Below are 15,873 nucleotides of genomic sequence, written 5' to 3'. Positions count from 1 at the left end.
GGTCCGACAAAACCCGGTTCCCGGTGCTTCATGCTGATGGCAGAGTCAGGATATGTCGTAAATAGCATTAGTCCATATACCCATCCTGCGTGGTGTCAATGGTACAGGCTGGTGGAGGTGGTATAATGGTGTAGGGACTGTTTTTTTGACACGCGTTAGGGTCCCTTGACACCAATTGAACAATGTTTCCATGCCATGAAGAATTCAGGCTGTTCTGGAGACAAAGGGGGGCCCGACCCGGTGCTAGATAGGTGTACCTTTTTACACAACCGTACGTTGCCCTTGTTTATTTTGTATTGAATGTGTTATTCAGTCTTTATAAAAGGGACTCATAAGGCTCTTGGTATATCTAGGATAGGGTTTCCGTTAGAAAAATGTGGCGACGGACATTTGACCAGTGCATTTTTAAATTTACCCGACATTTAAGAAATTTACCGGACCCATATGCATGGGTTGCGTAACCAGATTACGGCGTCCACCCACGGTTCTCAGAATGAAATCCCAATGAGAAATCCCAATGAGAAATCCCATTTCGTGTATGGTAATTAATCTTAACAGAACATGCAACTCGTATGCAATGGCGTGCGACATTCTTACCGAATTCCGATGAGCAATTTGAAGATGTGCGAATACATAGGCTGTGTGTCCATAAGGCTAGGGGAAGCTTTCTCTAGAGTAAATTGAATTAAATTGCCAAAATTGGCCGTTCAGCCATCGCTCATTCATATATTTTTATGTACATATTCTTATTCATTCCTTTACACTTGTGTGTATAAGGTAGTTGTTGTGAAATTGTTAGGTTAGATTACTTGTTAGATATTACTGCATGGTCGGAACTAGAAGCACAAGCATTTCGCAACACTCGCATTAACATCTGCTAACCATGTGTATGTGACAAATAACATTGATTTGGATTTGATTTAATTAGCTTACTCCTGTCTATGCAGAGATAAATACAATCATTCAAAATAGGCTACTACACCAGAAAGCATGATCTTTTTTGTTTTTGTGGTTTGTTTGAACTTTCATAGCCTACAGTCGGATGGGCGCGCAAATTGGGCAAAACGAGCGGCAAATACCAAATAGATTATTGTTGTGTTGCGACTGTCAGTGAAAAGCAGAGACCCAGCCAGGCATATAGCAGTATTTCTAAATACAAAATCGCAGAAAAACTGTTTGGAACACAAATGGCTATTGCTGTAAAGAGAAGACAATGAAAAGACTTAATTGAGAGAAAAGTAGCCTAATATTGACCATATCCCCGGTAAGTGTACATATTCAGTCTTTGTCAATGGGTCAAACAAAATGACGATGGACGTCATTGTGTTTGTGTCTCCCCTTCTCGTAGGCCTAATACACGGATCAGAGAACGTCATTTTTTCCCTTCTGTTTGTCAGTGTCAGTAGAGTAGGCTACCCTGTAACTTTTGTCGTAAAAAAAATATCGATTTTGCTAATGTCTCCAGTCATATACTGTATAGTGTAGTAGAACTGTATGAAATGTGTTTATAAAAGGCTAACATTTTCCTGTGAGAGAGGAATGAGAGAAATGCTAGTTTCAATCGCATATGGAATAGAGGTCGACCGTTTAATCGGAATGGCCGATTAATTAGGGCCGATTTCAAGTTTTCATAACAATCGGAAATCGGTCATTTTGGACGCCGACTTTTTTTTCTACACCTTTATTTAACTAGGCAAGTCAGTTAAGAACACATTCTTATTTTCAATGACGGCCTAGGAACGGTGGGTTAACTGCCTTGTTCAGGGGCAGAACGACAGATTTTTACCTTGTCAGCTCAGGGATTCAATCTTGCAACCTTACGGTTGACTAGTCCAACGCTCTAACCACCTGCCTCACGAGAAGCCCGCCTGTTACGCGAATGCAGTAAGAAGCCAAGGTAAGTTGCTAGCTAGCATTAAACTTATCTTATAAAAAACAATCAATCAATCAATCATAATCACTAGTTATAACTACACATGGTTGATGATATTACTAGTTTATCTAGCGTGTCCTACGTTGCATATAATTGATGCAGTGCGCATTCGCGAAAAAGGACTGTCGTTGCTCCAACGTGTACCTAACCATAAACATCAATGCCTTTCTTAAAATCAATACACAGAAGTATATATTTTACTTCTGTGTATTGTATATATAAACCTGCATATTTAGCTAAAAGAAATCCAGGTTAGCAGGCAATATTAACCAGGTGAAATTGTGTCACTTCTCTTGCGTTCATTGCACGCAGAGTCAGGGTATATGCAACAGTTTGGGCCGCCTGGCTCATTGCGAACTAATTTGCCATAATTTTACGTAATTATGACATAACATTGAAGGTTGTGCAATGTAACAGGAATATTTAGACTTATGGATGCCACCCGTTAGATAAAATACGGAACGGTTCCGTATTTCACTGAAAGAATAAACGTTTTGTTTTCGAGATGATAGTTTCCGGATTCGACCATATTAATGACCTAAGGCTCGTATTTCTGTGTGTTATTATGTTATAATTAATTCTATGATTTGATAGAGCAGTCTGACTGAGCGATGGTAGGCACCAGCAGGCTCGTAAGCATTCATTCAAACAGCACTTTCGTGCGTTTTGCCAGCAGCTCTTCGCAATGCTTCAAGCATTGCGCTGTTTATGACTTCAAGCCTATCAACTCCCGAGATGAGGCTGGTGTAACCGATGTGAAATGGCTAGCTAGTTAGCGGGGTGCGCTAACGTTTCAAACGTCACTCGCTCTGAGACTTGGAGTAGTTGTTCCCCTTGCTCTGCATGGGTAACGCTGCTTCGAGGGTGGCTGTTGTCGATGTGTTCCTGGTTCGAGCCCAGGTAGCGGCGAGGAGAGGGATGGAAGCTATACTGTTACACTGGCAATACTAAAGTGCCTATAAGAACATCCAATAGTCAAAGGTATATGAAATACAAATCGTATAGAGAAATAGTCCTATAATTCCTATAACAACTACAACCTAAAACTTCTTACCTGGGAATATTGAAGACTCATGTCAAAAGGAACCACCAGCTTTAGCTTTCTTACATGGCACATATTGCACTTTTACTTTCTTCTCCAACACTTTGTTTTTGCATTATTTAAACCAAATTGAACATATTTCATTATTTATTTGAGGCTAAATTGATTTTATTGATGTATTATATTAAGTTAAAATAAGTGTTCATTGCTCATTCAGTATTGTTGTAATTGTCACCATTACAAATAAATATATAAAAATTGGCCGATTAATCGGTATAGGCTTTTTTTGGTCCTCCAATAATCGGTATCGATATCGGCGTTGAAAAATCATAATCGGTCGACCTCTAGTACAAACTCATCTATTAATCTACTACTGTATGCATCTGTCTGTATGTGTCTGTTACTGTGTGCATCTGCTATTGTGTGAGCCCAAAGCTGACCCTGCCAATATTAAGAGCCCCACATGGCAGGGCCCTCTACCTAGACAGTAGGGGGATGGGGTGGAGAGAGCAGGGGGTAGGTGTAAAGTACTGTAGAAAGGGTTACAGGTAAGCACTTTATATGTGCAGGAGTCTCCTCATTCGTACGGAGAGGGTATGAGTGAAAGAATAACGGTTTAATTCAATAAAATCAGATTCTATTACACGTTACAATCCCAGGACATTTTCATTGACATAGGCCTAGCCTACTTATTTATTCCAAGGACTAAGCAACCCTTAAGCAGGTCAAGGACAAGTCCTGGGTTAAATGGCAGCTGTTACTGTTATGTTCTTTTTAGGGTTTTTTAACCTTTATTTAACTAGGCAAGTCAGTTAAGAACAAAGTCATATTTTCAATGACAGCCTAGGAACAGTGGGTTAACAGCCTTGTTCAGGGGCAGAACGACAGATTTTTACCTTGTCAGCTCGGGATTCGATCTTGCAACATTTGATCTTGCAATCTTGCAACCATGTCATGTAATGGCATCTGCTAAAGAAAGAGAATAGTGTCTATTAGGCTATGTATAGGCCAAGTCTGCTTTCATAATCCAGCCCCTCTCTTGCTAGTTTTCTGTCTGTTTGCCTTTGCCTCTCTGTCAGTCTGCTCCTCTGTCTCTGAGGTTGCCTCACGGGTTGGTAATTGCATGAACAACCACAAGAGGGCCTACTTGAATCATATTCAGGCTACACTGTGCTATTATGCAGAGTGAACGATTATAAACGAGCTAGGCCTGTAAGATAATAAATAGTATGGTACCAAAGAAAGATTCTACGTCAATTCAGAGCACAATTCCGACCATTTTTTTTTTTTTTACAACCAGATGTTTGTCATTTTATTGACCATAGTCCTACAAGCATTATACCATACCATTTAAATGATTATCACATTATTAGGCTTCTATTTTATTGATTTTCTTGAGAACATGATTTGTGCTTGCTTATTATCCACAACCTTCAGAAAACTATTTAGACGGGCAGAGGGACATAGAAAGGTGGCACTGACATGCCGAATGGCTGAGTTTCTACGGACGCTGAGCCAGAGTGAGCTCATGCCAATACCCGCCCTCTAATGCCCGATGAATTAAGGAGTCATTGTCAAGGCCAGTTCCTCTCTATCCCTCATTCACAACAAATGTGTGTTTTGTTGGTCTGTCGCAGTAAAGTGCTACTCTGGCTCCCCACCCTGTCCCATTAGCAAGCCCTAGATATGCTGAGACTTTGTAACACTGTTCTCTGCTGGTCATGTTCATTTTATGAAAATAATGGCTCACATGTCTTATTCAAGAGAGGAAGGCTGACCGTTTTCTATCACACATTGTGGAATACATAAAACAGATAGGTCATGTCTTCATTTCAAAACAAGAAATTAGCCTACGGATTCAAAACCTTTTCTCGGTCTCCCTGCACAAGAAGGAGCTAAAAAGACACAGCAAAAGGTTGAATACTTAAACTGTCTTAATAAAAATCTGAGCCATACAATAGTGTCACAACACTGTCTTTACAAAGACCCTTCAGAGCTAAAAGGATCTCCCCAAAGGATTTATGCATGTCTGCCTACACATGAAAACTTGTTTTCGAAGCAGAACGTGGAATCAATAGAGGGGTCTGAGAACACCACTTAAAGGCCCACTCTGTGATATTTACCAGAGGTGTGGACTCGAGTCTTGAGCTAGCACAGTGTGAAGGTTTTGTGGTGTTGCGAGTGTGAAACTGAATCTGGGAAATATTTGATTATTTTGGCTATATGTCTAAAGATAGCTGTAACATCACACTAACTTAAGTGTTAAAGAAGTAACATATTCTGGTGAATTAATAATTATATTTGTGAGGAAGAAAAAGCCTACAGACAGATCATGCTTTCCATCTGACCAGTAAGATTGCTCTGGACCCCAGAGAAGGTGTCAATGGGACGTGATATTCGTAGTCGATATTGACTGCTAACATGAATGACTTTCAGCTCAAAATGCTGATGTGAAACAGTTTATTTCTGTATCTTGCATTTTGAAACTGCATCACCATTTTTAGCTGTAATGACAGGCCACATTTGCGCAGCGATGGCAGGTGCATGTTCACCCTGTGCGCGAGTGCATGTGCGTGTGCTAGCTCCTTTTTGGGGGTCGCGGGTCAAAAAAAAAAATGTAAACCACTGTGCTAGCGAATAGATTGCTGATTTGATGTACAGCTATTGGATCGGGTGCAGCGCAAATGTCAAATTGTAGGGGAGACGCCATAAATTATTATGCAGCTCCAAAACATTTAGGCAATCAAGAATATTAACCGTTTACTTTGCAAGTTCACCAGCAATGGGGCATCAAGTAACAATTACTAGCATAGGCCTACTGTTTTTTGGCATGAAAGTGATCATTTTCTTGTGAAGCTTTTGCACTTGGAATTTGTTGTTAAAATAAATTACATCATCAAAATGTGTCGTAGACAAAATAATGAAAACGTTTTTTTGGTAGCCTCAATAAATAGACAAAGCTTTGTAGATTTGAACAAGACATTGCCTGTATATATTTTTTTTTTTACTTGACTTGACTCTTAGAATACACGACTTGGACTTGACTCGAGACGTTCTACTCAACTTGAGACTTGGACCTTGTGACTCGGTCCCACCTCTGATATTTACAGCTGTTCTTGGTCATATTGGCCTAGCCTACCCATTGATTCTTGAAGAATATCCCTAAATGCTTCATGAGTTTAGTTCAACTGTCTAGCCTAACTCAATCATAACCAAACGGTTGTTGCTTTTGTTTATGAAAAATGTCTTTGTAAACAAACACTTGGCTTTAAAAAAAAAATGGTTAAAACTATCATGGTGGTCACCTCAAGGACTGTCCATCAATCCCCATCCCTCAGCTTTATTGCAAGCTTGCCATTTTGTTGTTGTTCAAATTACATAGTGGGGCTTTAAAGTCATGTTGGAGAAAGGGGGTTTAGCAGACAGGTCTTTCCTGTACATGTGGTACTCTCTGGCCTTGTCACTTCAGCATTCCTGAGACCTCTGGTTATCTATAGCCATTTAAAAGGGCAAAGACAGTAGGTTAGAGTGCCTTCCGAAAGTATTCAGACCCCTTGAGTTTTTCCATTTTGTAACGTTACAGCCTTATTCTAAAATGGATTAAACTAAATACAATCCTAATCAATCTACACACAATGTCTACTAATGACAAAGCAAAAATATGTTTTTTGAATTTTTGCACATTTATAAAATAAGAAAAAACAAATTCCTTACTTACATAAGTATTCAGACCATTTGCTATGAGACTCGAAATTGAACTCAAGGGCATCCTGTTTCCATTAATCATCCTTGAGATTTTTTACAACTTGATTGGAATTCACCTGTGGTAAATTCTATTATTTGGACATGATTTAGGAAGGCACACACCTGCCAATAAATGGCCCCACAGTTGACAGTGCATGTCAGAGCAAAAACCAAGCCATGAGGTCGAAGGAATTGTCCGTAGAGCTCCGAGACAGGATTGTGTCGAGGCACAGATCTGGGGAAGGGTACCAAAAAATGTCTGCAGAATTGAAGGTCCCCAAGAACACAGTGGCCTCCATCATTCTTAAATGGAAGAAGTTTGGAACCACCAAGACTCTTCCTAGAGCTGGCTACTCGGCCAAACTGAGCAATCGGGGGAGAACGGCCTTGGTCAGGGAGATGACCAAGAACTCGATGGTCACTCTGACTGAGCTCCAGAGTTCCTCTGTGGAGATGGGAGAACCTTCCAGAAGGACAACCATCTCTGCAGCACTCCACCAATCCGGCCTGTATGGTATTGGCCAGATGGAAGCCACTTCTCAGTAGAAAGCACATGACAGCCCGCTTGGAGTTTGCCAAAATGCACCTAAAGGACTCAGACCATGAGAAATAAGTTTCTCTGGTCTGATTAAACCAATATTGAACTCTTTGGCCTGAATGCCAAACGTCACGTCTGGAGAAAACCTGGCACCCTCCCTACGGTGAAGCATGGTGGTGGCAGCCTCATGCTTTGGGGATGTTTTTTAGTGGTAGGGACTAGAAGACTAGTCAGTATCGAGGGAAAGATGAACGGCGCAAAGTACAGAGAGATCCTTGATGAAAACCTGCTCCAGAGCACTCAGGACCTCAGACTGGGGTGAAGGTTCATCTTCCAACAGGACAAAGCCCCTAAGCACACAGCCAAGAAAACACAGAAGTGGCTTCGGCACAAGTCTCTGAACGTTCTTGAGTGGCCCAGCCAGAGCCCAGACTTGAACCTGATCGAACATCTCTGGGGAGACCTGAAAATACCTGTGCAGCAACGCTCCCCATCCAACCTGACAGAGCTTGAGAGGATCTGCAGAGAAGAATGGGAGAAACTCCCCAAATACAGGTCTGCCAAGCTTGTAGCGTCATTTCCAAGGAGACTCGAGGTTGTAATCGCAGCCAAAGGTGCTTCAACAGAGTAAAGGGTTGGAATACTTATGTAAATGTGATTTCATTTTATTTGTAATACATTTTTTGGGGAAAAAAAGATTTGTCATTATGGGGTATTGTGTGTAGATTGATGAGGGGGGAAAACTATTTAATCCATTTTAGAATAAGGCTTTAACGTAACAAAATGTGGAAAAAGGGGTCGGAAAACTTCCCGAATGTAATTGTTTTGGTCAACCTTTGCACACCTGGATTGTACACTATTTGCACATTATTCTTTTAAAATTCATCAAGCTCTGTCAAGTTGGTTGTTGGTCATTGCTAGACAGCCATTTTCAAGTTTTGCCATAGATTTTAAAGCCGAGTTAAAGATGCACTATGCAGAAATCGCTCCGCCATTTCCTGGTTGCTAAAATTGTAATAGATTGCTTATTAATTTCAGTTTATGTGACAAAACAAGTATAGTTTAGAGAATCATTGCAGGGCTCGACATTAACGCTTGTCCCCTGGGACAAGGGAAAAAAATTGCCGGACAAGGAGAATATAGACTGAGCTTTTCGGAATGGACAAGTAAAAAATAAAGCACAAAAAAATATCTAACAATTAATCAGATCAATTTGATGAAAGTGTACTGAAGATGCGATGTGTTGCACACTGTCAACTCCCAATCTCTGCACAGAGTCACTTGTCTATCTATCAGTGCCCTGCAAGTAGCCTAGAGATTGGGCGAAATTAACTGAGCTGCGAGTTTGGGTGGCTCTTCTGAAGTCTCTCTTTCATCACGTGTCCTTGTGTGTGTGTGCCCGCGGTTTTACCTCCGTTTTCAAATGTGTGTAGCCTACTCTCTTGCCAGTGTTATCTCTAGAAAATGGAGCGGGCGATAGCAGTCTCATAAAATATATTTTTACAAGCACCGAAAGCTGGCCAGGCACCAAGAAAGAACCCCATTGTCCACCACAAATACCAAACCTTGAACCAGTTGCTAAAAAAGTAGCATACGAGGAAAAAGGATAAGAAAATTAATTCCGACCTGGAAACAGGAGTTTTCATGGGCTCGACCTGTCGACACAGAGGGAGATATCATGTACTGCTCAACATGTCAGATTTCCCCAATATATCAGACATGTAAGTTAATCAAAATAGTTTAAACTGTTCTAGCGAATGTTGACCTGACTGACAGGTTCACAGGCCAAGTTAGCTAACATTAGAGTCAATTAGCCACCAACAGGTTACATTGATATGCTAGCTATTCAGGGACAGTTTGGGATTTTGGTAATGAAGCACTTTAAATCTACTTCCTCGCAGTCAGATGGACTTGTGGATAACATTTGTATGTCTGCATGCAGTTTGAAGGTAGTTGATAACTAGAGTTAGCGCAATTGCTCACTAGCGTTATTGCACTAACGCTAGTTACCAATAGCTAGAAAAACTACATCTAACCAGAGATAGTTTTGGGGAGATGGGAAACTTCTAAGGAATCGTATTAATGCCCAATATGCACATTGCCCATGCGTCGTCAATGGTGCATTCTAGGCGATTCTGGGACAAGGAAAGCTCTCCTACAAGGAGTGAATGGGAGTCAATTGGGCGCTACCTCAGAAACCCAACATTAGCATGACGATTAGCTCAGCAACCGCGTAATGCAGCATGACAACGTGAAAGCGATTGGTCGACAGTCTGCTGGTTGGGGCATTATACATTTCTCCATTCATTGCCCAATGGAATTCCTATCTCTGGTCTAACTTCTAGACTAGAGTAACCAAATGTGATAAATAGTGGATGGCCTAAACATTTGTTTTTGCACCTCTGTAGTATTGTATGAGTTTAGCGCCATCTAGGGTAAACTTGGGCATGAAAATTAATGGGGTCCCCTGAGAAAAACTAATTGGATCAAACAAATTAAGTGGTTATAAAATACAACCCTTTAGTGTCAATTAAGAAACTTTTAACGTAAACTCACCCCATTCCGTACAAATGTGCGCAACCGCAACATTCAAACGAGGCTACAGAAAACTAATGGGACTGTAGCGACTGTGTTGACTTCAAAATCAGGGGTGTGAACTACGTTTCTATTCAAGCGTTGATCGACATGGTAATGGCTCTATAGTATTGGAGAAAAGTTGAAAAAACTGACCCTCCGTTACATCGTGACGTGTCATGTCGTAACGTACAGCACGCATAAAGCAACTATTTCTGTCTTACAATCTCTCTCCACCAGGTGTAGCACTTCTCTCATCGTTTAAAAACAAGAAATGGACAGTGACGGGGGAAAGCGGGGATACCTAGTCATTTTTTGCGTCATCATTGCATGCGATCATCATTCTCAAAGCCGCTGTTTACTTCTAAGATCACTTTAGCACCGCCCTAAAAACCCGATTCAAATTCGACACAAACCTTCAAATAGGTATGTAATGACACATTATATAAACTCTTTATAGTGTTTTATTTACATTTTAGAGGCGATAAGGTGATAAGTTGGACACATCTCTCCTTCTCACTATCACGCATTAGTTTCGCTTCCCCACCCGCCATTTTTTTAAAGACCCGACGGAGCTCATTGCCTTGTTGAATTATGCAGAAACGGGCAGCGTGGGGGTGATGTAATTGATTCTGTTGGAAAGGGGAGAAATTGTGATTTACAATGGTATTGACATTACAGTTGATCTGGAAGTATTATGTTTTTTGGGGCGCTAAAATAAGGTCAATTGTACGGACCAAGGCGATGTACAAAAGTGAGTGAGTTTACGTTACACTATGAGAACTTGCTATCATGTTATTACTTTGTGTTGGGACAGCCTGCAGGACATAGAATAGAAGAATATGAACACACAGCCAGTGTTAAGGGAATATAATTTATCTAAGTGGGGTCCCCTGCCTTTTCTACTGTCAATTTGGGGTGTTGCAGAAAACATTTAGGGACATTTTGATCCCTGTGTTTTAGAGATGTATCTCTTTATCTATGTACGTCGCTATGGTAACCAGCAGCTTTAATTTGCCTGGCATAGGTTGGCATAGGTTATGATTATATTCAGTATTATACAGTAATTAATCAATTCTGCCACACAAGGGAAAATGAAACTGACATATTAGTCATTTAGCAGACGCTCTTATCCAGAGCGACTTACATTTTTCGAGTGCATTCATTTTTCGTGCCTACATGTTTCGTACATCAATGATGTCACTGATGTACTGTATTCAGATTCAGTTTGTTATAGTTTCCATATTGTTGGAGAGTCTCTTATGTAACCTAATCTATTTCTATCTATCTATAGGCTACTGTAGTCATCCACACATCGTCTTTTCAGTGAAATCAGTGCACATGCACTGGGAGGGAGCAAGCGGTTTTAAGTTGCCGCTGAGTCTAAAATTAAACTGTCGATATGACTCTGGCTTCATAATGTGCTAATATAAGAAGCTGGTGTAAAGTCATGGGTATAGAGATAACCGATGGTCAGCTGGATTCTAAACTTAACCTCCTGAGCTGCAGTATCGTAACATTCTGTACATGCACATGTGTCATATCAAGACACAGCACTTCATATTCTGTGTACTGTATAAAACTCAAAGAATAAATATCTAGCCCAGGGGTTTCCAACCTTTTTTTTCCCAGGGCCCCCTTTTTCACATTTGAAAAATGTCACGCCCTCTTATTGTTTATTGAGATCGCCTATACCACCAGCTTGATGTTGTTTAATTTCAGGGACCTAAGAAAATGTTGTTTTGAGACTCATGAAATTGTTTAGGTAGGCTATTTAATGATTATAATAATGATATATAATTATAATAATTAAGGAAATTAATCTCTAGAACCGATTTCCCAAATGTTATCCTGCTACCAAATATGTATTATGAATTTATATGAACCCTGAATTTATTTATACTGTGTATACTCTTTTACAGAAAGTGAGTAGATCAATTGGTAGTAACAAAGTCACATATTGTATAAGATTACGACCCAATCAAAGTCCAATTCTTTGACTCCTCGACTTTAGAACGGTTGTCCCTCAGCTTCTGAATGTCATAGAGACAAACCAAATATATTCCCATGTGCATCAGAGTCGCGTCTTCCTCTGGCATTTTAACACTTGTTTCTAGCCTAAAGCATCTCAGATTTTTGCATCGTTTTCGAATGTTTTTATTTTACCCTCAAAATAAAGAAGGTCCCTCTCCCCCTATGTACACCAGCTAGGCTTGGAACAGCTGATCTAGCCTATTAGACTGACTATTTGTAGGCCTAACTAGCTATCGTATAAAAACTAGGCTATAAATATCTCGGGTCTAGAACTAAAACCAAAATCGAATTTAGTGACCTGCCTTATTGTTTATAACATGTTTCCTAGAGTGTTATTAACAGCGCTTTGTTTACAGAGCATGCGGATGGATTATACAGATTAATATGGATTCAAACTGTTAATCAAACGCTTAAACGCTTTGCCCTTTAATCCAGTGATTACTGTCAGATTAGAACAGGACTTCTGCATTTGAACGGGATACAGTGAGATCACCTTTTTCGTCTGTTTTGCCTGACTAGGCTATACTGTACCTACTTGAAGACAGTCTTGCAGTGTAAAACCTCTTAAATAATTACAAAAAATGGGTATGGTTCATTTTCATTTCCAATTACTCAAAATGTATCACACACACACACATTGGTTCACACAAGAAGATATTAGCATTTGGCAATGAGAATAATAAACAATTTCTACACAAAATCAACATGAAGACTTTCCATTTGTACATAAGATGGAGTACGCCGAATTGATAGCCTCGTTGTTTAAAGAAAATGTACTTTGATTTGTGATTTACTTTAAACCTGAATAGATAGGCTAAATAAACAATATTATTAAATACATTAACATACAGTGCCTTCGGAAAGTATTCAGACCCCTTGACTTTTTTCACATTTTGTTATGTTACAGCCTGACATGCACTGTCAACTGTGGGACCTTATATAGACAGGTGTGTGCCTTTCCAAATCATGTCCAATCAGTTGAATTTACCACAGGTGGACTCCAATCAAGTCGTAGAAACATTTTAAGGATGACCAATGGAAACAGGATGCACTCAATTTCAAGTCTCAGCAAAAGGTCTGAATACTCTGTATTTGCAAAAAAATATAAAAACCTGTTTTCGCTTTGTCATTATGGGGTATTGTGTATAGATTGGAGTATTTTTTATTCTTCATCTCGAAGAAAAACAGACACTATAGGCATCTGCTATATGTTTCACCGGGGACTGTAAAATGTGAGGCGTATGTCATTTCCCCATGAAAACTTGACGTTTCCGGTTTCTTCTGACCCGGCTGAATTTATGGATGTGACAATCTGACTTGTTATCTTGAAACCTTACTGATTAGCTGCATAATCAACTTGCCCTGGGGATTGTCATTTCTAGATGGGTACTGGGTGATTGCATTGTAGCAATATAATGTAGCCTAGACAACAAATAAACTACAATACTCACAGTGACACAGAAGAGTAACAAGGTATAGCCTACATCCAGTAGGCTGAGATATTACGTCAACCTTAGAAATAAAATATGACTTACTCACATATTGATATTATTCAGAGTGAGCAATAATATATTTGTGATAGACAATCATTCATGCAATGCACCCATTTATCGGGGTGGCAGGTAGCCTAGTGGTTAGAGCGTTGGACTAGTAACCGGAAGGTTGCAAGATCGAATCCCTGAGCTGACAAAGTAAAAATCTGTCATTCTGCCCCTGAACAAGGCCCACTGTTTCTAGGCCGTTATTGAAAATAAGAATTTGTTCTTAACTAACTCTCCAGGGGAGTCAATTGGGTATGGAAGGGTCGCCACACCCTAGCTCAACACCAACAATTGGCAATAGAATACTAAAATCATTCCAATCCTGATTAAATGCAGTTTAGCGGTACAAGTAGCTGACTTTAGGACCATGCGGGCGCCTGGGAGCAGGAGGGAAGGCTGTTTGTAAGGCTGGCTAGCTGGCTTTATGGAGAGCGCATCGACGCATATGCTGGGAACAGCGTAACTTTGTATCTAAACAGTTCAGAGATAAAGATGGCTGTAGCTAGGTAACCCCCTCCGCATACCATAGCGTAAACTGAAATGACACCCCTGGGCATCTCAAATCATCCCGAGGCCATAGACTACTCCTTTGCCTGACAACATCGTGTGTCCTAAGAAAGTCTTACTTCAAGGTGTTCTAGGAAAGGAGTTTGATAAATCGGAGGTTCCTGTATATTAGTAAAGGGTCACCAGAATAGTTGTATTGAGGATGAGCAGATACAGTCTAGAAATACATAGTCTGTTGTGCAGGTGTCCCATGATCGGCAGAGAAACTATACAGACATGATAAATTAGCGTTATGTCAATGGAAGCTGGCCATCTCTGCTGACTACAGAATTATTCTCATCCATCTAACGTTATAGCTAGCTTCAAATATGAAATTCAAACTGTCAGTGAGTCCCATACAACTAAGTAATTGTGTGTTTTAAAAATAGATGCCACCATTGTGTCCAAATGATGCGAAAGTGTACAGTTACCAAAGATGTGTGTATACATTGACCTAGCCATGTAGCTAGTTAATTAGCCATCTAGCTATCTAGCCAGCCAGATAGCATGCTAGCTACGGCCCCCGTTATCATCATGCAGAGTAGCCACAGGAGCAGGCAACACTTCCAGTAAGCTAAAGTGGGATGACACATAGCCAAACATGCATGAATAACAATATCATATTTGCAGACTTCTCATGCTGGAAAGAACAATAGTCTGATACAACCCTGTTATTTTAGGGGAAAAGGATAGAAGGGTAAGGTAGCTACCTTATTTTATCCAGGCAGTTGTTGCTAACGTTAGTGCTTGGATCAGCCGAAACAAATGGTGATGATGAAACCAGTAACCTATGCAGTCTCGCGTGGTTCTATGATGTTGGGGTAGATGCTAACTTTCAATATTTATAGGTAATAGGAAATCCTAATATTTCATGTAGCTATAAATACACATAATTATGTCAATATTTTGTCCTATAGCGTGCTCTCAGTTCCTGAGAAAGCGTCCAAGGGTGGGTGAAACCAATTCCTCGATAGGTGTGCATGAAACAAATAATTGAATGTGTATTTATCCCTTTACGACAAATACCGGACGTATTGCGCATGACATTTTCTGATATTTTTATTATTCACATTTTTATTATTTGGCCATTGTAGAGAACGAAACGGTATGTTTTTACAATAAATATAAAAATCACAAACGTTACTGCAGTTGCTGTTTCAGTGCAAACAGGAGACATGGCAACCTACGCATACCACAGAGTTTCTATACGCAGAGTCGCAACATCGCGAGATTTCCGGGAACGACTACAAAGCAGATCAGGTCGAGGTTTGAGAAGTGAAAAATGATTCCTTAGTTCTTAGTTTTCTAGAAATCTAAAGGCCCAACCTGTGTTCGAGTCAATGTCTTAGGTAATTTAACGTGTTATTACTCAAACCTCGTGAAATTTACAAACTGACACGTTCTCATTTTCGTCAATTTTGTTTTTATTTCGAATCATTGAGTTTGACTTGACGGCTTGCACATGCGCAGTTCGGCGCAAGACGGCCGTTAGCCTCGATTACGTGTTTCTGCGCGTTTAGCTAGCCAACGTCGCCATGACATTTCCTCCAAGCGTGACCGGGGATCTTTATACTGTACTGTCTTTGCGCATACTCTGTCTCTGGATACACAGCCTATGGACCATCCGGGTGCTCCTGAGAGAATTAATGGCAACACTTTTGTGTAAAGATGTCAATAATCATAATTATATTTCACTGTTAATGTGAACTTTTCTTATGGCCAGATTATGTACTTTCTCTCCATTAGTTTGGCTTCCATAATTTGCAGAATTTGTGACTTTCATGACCATGCATTGTCAATTACCACCATGTACAATAAAACCTTAAACTAAATTGTTTACATTGTAGGAAATCTGTGAAGAAATGTACCACCAGCAATGGAGCTCCAATTGCAATGGGACTTCTGATAGAACACCATGTAC

General features: G+C 40.2%; 1 protein-coding gene across 1 annotated transcript in view; it reads right to left on the bottom strand.

Annotated features, from left to right (window-relative positions):
• ttll7 (tubulin tyrosine ligase-like family, member 7) overlaps positions 1 to 14,865 on the bottom strand; it is a 110,909-nt gene extending 96,044 nt beyond the window's left edge. Inside the window, exon 1 of the mRNA XM_039002058.1 lies at positions 14,663 to 14,865. The gene's annotated coding sequence lies outside the window, so the exon portion shown is untranslated. The remainder of the gene's footprint in view (positions 1 to 14,662) is intronic.
• Between the last annotated feature and the right edge of the window lie 1,008 nt (positions 14,866 to 15,873).

This window comes from Salvelinus namaycush, chromosome 10, assembly GCF_016432855.1.
Source record: "Salvelinus namaycush isolate Seneca chromosome 10, SaNama_1.0, whole genome shotgun sequence".
Taxonomy (NCBI): Eukaryota; Metazoa; Chordata; class Actinopteri; order Salmoniformes; family Salmonidae; genus Salvelinus; species Salvelinus namaycush.
Note: the sequence above shows the minus strand (reverse complement) of the source record. Positions and strands in the feature narration are given on the sequence as shown.